This window comes from Fulmarus glacialis, unplaced genomic scaffold (genome assembly GCF_000690835.1).
Source record: "Fulmarus glacialis isolate BGI_N327 unplaced genomic scaffold, ASM69083v1 scaffold29571, whole genome shotgun sequence".
Taxonomy (NCBI): Eukaryota; Metazoa; Chordata; class Aves; order Procellariiformes; family Procellariidae; genus Fulmarus; species Fulmarus glacialis.
The window spans coordinates 1-4513 of record NW_009193915.1 but is presented as its reverse complement, the minus strand read 5'-3'; the positions used below and the strand labels follow the sequence as shown (position 1 = coordinate 4513).

Genomic DNA, 4513 nt, shown 5'->3' with positions numbered 1-4513 from the left:
TGGCTGTGTCTCTCCCTGCACATGTGCACACGGAGATGGTCCTTGCCCTCCCTGCCATTCCCTCTCTGATACCATCTCTAGCAGTTTGATGGCCCTCGTCTCCACCTGCAAACCCAGACTGCTCAGCGCACGCAAGCATGCATGCTTGCGCACACAGGCGCGGTCTCTATGCGATGCGGTGATCTCGGTGACTAAGGAGTGGGAAGCATCTCTAACCCCTCTGGCACTGCGGTTCTTCATATCAGCTATCAGAGAGGGAGGTTTCAGCCTGGCTGCTTTCCAGCAGGGCTGAGCACGCTGCCGTAGGCATGCTGTGAGCCGGCCCTCGGCATCACCTTCCCACTGCCAACAAATGCCAGGACTGGGTGCTGGGGCTGCACTTGGTGGTCCCTTTGCCTATTTATAAGAAGCGCAGTGAGATCTCCTTCTGCACTTTTCCCCTCGTCCCTGCAGCCCTGTTATTGCCCCACCCTGCTCCCAGGGAGAGCATCGTCCCCAACTCCCGAGAGTGGAAGGCAGTAAGGAAAAAAGAGTTTAGTACAGGTAAATCTTTTATAATCCCAGAGGGTACAAGACTAGCATGGACTAAAATCTTCTAGCTGTAGCCCTGCCCTGTCCACGCTTTGTGCAGTGCAGCAGCCTCCGAGGTCCTGGCCCTGCTCTAGGGACAGCTCCAGGGCAGTTTGAGGGACCAGAGAGGTTTGGGCTCTCCCTGCTCCCCCGGGGCGAAGCCTTCAGCCCTGCCTAGCCCACATTCGCAGACACTTCCCCATGCTTAAGCAGTATTTTCCTGCTGTTTCTTCTGCTACCCACACTGTTACTCTTCCAAGCTGTGTTCACCCTGGAATATTTGCTACCTACAAGCCCTCCCTGCCTCTTCCCCCCAGCCCAGGTCAGTCGGCCATCTCCTACTAGCCAGCCCCTTTAGCATCCTTTGGGATGCCCAAAGTCAGCAGAGTCTGTGCCCAGCAGCAGTCCAGTTGCATAGACGCACACTTCCCACCCTGGCCCGTGACACCTGCCGCCTTCCAAGCTGCCTTTTAGGTTTCCAATTCCTCCCAGCTCCTTTCCCTTCTTTCCACCTCCATGCTCTGAGTGTTTCCCAGCGCTTGCTGCTGTGAACATATGGCTGTGCCGCACGGCTCTGCCCCTCCTCTAACCCGCTGCCGAAGACCTGATGTGAGCAGAGCAGCAACCTCCATGCAGACAGCACTCGCTGCCTGGTGGCTGGTAGCCTGCCCGCAGCCCGTCTGCCGGCGTTTCTCAGCGCAGTTGGAGCCAGCTCCCTCCGGCAGCTCCCAGCAAGATCCCATCCCTCCTTACCCTAGCTTGCTGCCAGAAACATTTCTTGAGATGAGGCGTGGATGTCCTACCAAAACTGTCAACTTTCTCTTGCTAGAGCTGGGCTTCTGCTCCTGCTTGGGCTGCTGCTCTCAAATGACACCCAAATGACTGGTCTCTCCTTACTGTTTCATTAAAAAGCAAGATATTTTATTGGAAATCTAATTTGCATGTTGAGGTAAGCAAAGAAGAAGTTCGTGCTTTCCTTGCCTGAAAACTGGGATGAAGCTTTGTGCTTCTCTGGGTCTGTGCAGGAAATAAAATCATCTGTGCTACAAATACGCATCTCCCTTAAATATTTTGAAAATACTTAATGGCCATCTGCCGCATGAACCATTACAGGCTTTATTAGTAAGGTGGGAGACTGCAGAAAGCAGAGAATGGTTTCAGGGAGGGAGAAGCGGAGGGCATTCACCAAAATGTGCAGAGTTTTAGCAGCGCGGGAGTGCTTTCGAACGGCTCCATTTTCCTGAGCAGCTTTCCAAATGTGACGCCTGCTGCCAGAACAAAGCCCATCGACAGGGGCATTTAAAAGCAGGTACGGCGCTCAAACCTGTGTGGTATGGCAGAGTTTGGCCAAGGGGACGGGACCACTTGGGCTTTTCACTCCCTGGAGTCTTCAGCTCCAACTTCTTTATTTACATTTTCTTCTTGAGGACAGATTTAAACCCAAGGTGATGTGCTTTCTATCAGAAAGCCTAGTGCACCTCGGGGAACCCTATAGCATGGAAGTGTGTCTCTGCTACGCAGCATCCTGCAGAGGAGGCAGTGACAGAGGTCTCTAAGGAGGACAGGAACATTTGGGGTTGCAAGGCAATAAGGTGGCACGGTCTAGGATCTGGGAATGCACTAGAGAGCAGCTGTAAAACACAGGGCTCGGGTACTGAAGGGCACAAAGTAATTGTTTCTCTCTCCTGGGGAACACTGATACTTCACTACATGTTTTCTTTGTGCCAAGGTGGGTTGGGAAGCCAAAATAGCAAACGCTCCTCCGAAGACAAGGGGTTGAAATATTTCATCTCGGAAATTTTTATGCAAAAAAAAAAAGCAGCACAAGGTTTCAGCATTCTGAAATGGAGGAAGGGGGAGGGGGTTGAATTTTCCTGAGGAAGAAACCCTAGTTGACGTTTGTAGCTGAGGATCCCGTTTGGACTCAGCATTTTTGGAAGCTGGTGGCCCAGAGCCAGGGCTGTGCAGCTGCCAGCTGTACCCAGGGGTGGAGCTGGTTTAAAGAGAGGCCTGATGTGACGGGTCGTTTAGTTAAATTGTGGTAATTTCAATGCGGACCAAGCTCCGTGGTGTCTTCCCTTTAACCTCTGCATCCCTCTGTTCCTCTGCACAGCGGCTGAGCATCCAACACTCTCCACCCCAGCCTAAATGTCACCTCCCTGTCCTCACAGCAGCCTCCTGGCTTCCCTCGATGCCTAGCTACTCTCGCCCCCGCCCCAGCTCAGCCTTGAAAGAGCCCTAAAAAACATCCCACTTACCTGAAAGCCAGTTAGGTGCATGTGTAATGCCCGGAGGGCTGTAGTTCACCACGCGACCCTCCGCTTTGGGAAGACAGGCCCTTCAAGTGGCTGTCAGCATCTTACCTACTTCTGTCCTGTCGTTAGGCTTTGTTGCAGCACACATTATGAACCTGCAGAAAAGATGCAGTAGGTCCTTTCCTGTCAGGCTGCACGTGGCCATCTCAAGATGCATTATAGATACAGCAAATCCTCATCTTAATCCAGCCTGAATCAGATCATCATATTGCAGGGCTGCATCCTTATCTTACTACCAGCTGGGGAGAGATGAAGAGATGCTCAGTTTGCCGAGATAGCATTCAGGCCGTGGAGAGAGGGGGAGGGCTCTTGTTTTCTCCAGCATTGCCAAATCTTTCTGTTCCCACTAGCCTTGTCTTGACATCAGCTCCGCATGGGCGAGAGGCTTTTCTGCTGCCTTGCCTTGCTGAAATAACAGCCTCCTCCCTCCCACTCTCTCTGCTCCCGCAGGATCGCTTCCCCCCCCGCCGCCAGCAGCATGGAGAGTGTGCGTGAGCTCCAAAACCCGCTCTTGGCCAAGGCCAATGGGCACCTTCGCAGCAGCTATTCTTACCACCAGCATCACAGCCAGGACTACTCCAGTCATCGCTGCCAAGGGAAACTGTATTCCTACATTTTCCAAAACACTGGCGGTGCCAGGACTCACCAGCTGCTGGATGCCAGTTCCCTGCAGCTGGCCGTTGAAGCCTTGTACGGCCCCAATTTCATCCTCGTGAAGGATGAGACCGCTCTCAAGGCCAAGGACAGCAAGATGGAAAGCTGCGAGACCACTTTTACAGAAAGCAAAGAGGTTCCATCTGAAGGTCCCGACAGGCACGAGGCACAAGGGTCCTGCCTGGTAGAAAGTGACATCCGCATCCAAACTGTGTCCTACGAGGTGGAGGAAGAGGAGCTCCAGGAGTACGAGGTGAGCTTTGCCAGGTGCGATGGCACCAAACTCCTCCTCTGATAACTCTGGCCATCGGCCCAAATTCTTGGTCATTTTTTCTCCCTTCTTTCCCCAGAGCTTCCCCGCAAAGCCCTACCATTTCCTGCCTCACCAGCCTCTCCCTGCACACCCAATATTTCTTCTTCCTCCTTATCACTTCTGCTCCCTTTTCATAGAATCATAGAATAGTTTGGGTTGGAAGGGACCTTTAAAGCTCATCTAGTCCAACCCCCCTGATCTTCAACTAGATCAGGTTGCTCAGAGCCCCATCCAACCTGACCTTGAATGTTTCCAGGGATGGGGCATCTACCACCTCTCTGGGCAACCTGTTCCAGTGTTTCATCACCCTCATTGTAAAACATTTCTTCCTTATATCTAGTCTAAATCTACTGTCTTTTAGTTTAAACCCATTCCCCCTTGTCCTGTCACAACAGGCCCTGCTAAAAAGTTTGCTGCCATCTTTCTTTTAAGCCCCTTTAAGTATGAAAGGCTGCAGTAAGGTCTCCCTGAAGCCTTCTCTTCTCCAGGCTGAACAACCCCAACTCTCTCAGCCCTTCTTCATAGGAGAGGCGTTCCATCCCTCTGATCATTTTTCTGGCCCTCCTCTGGACCCACTCCACAGGTCCATGTCTTTCTTGTGCTGAGGGCTCCAGAGCTGGAGGCAGTCCCAATACTCCAGGTGGGGTCTCACCAAAGCAGA

At 52.5% G+C, this 4513-nt stretch overlaps 1 pseudogene; it reads left to right on the top strand.

The window, feature by feature from the left end:
* The first annotated feature begins 3363 nt into the window (after positions 1-3363).
* On the top strand, positions 3364-3834 carry LOC104083934 (annotated as a pseudogene).
* Positions 3835-4513: the final 679 nt, after the last annotated feature.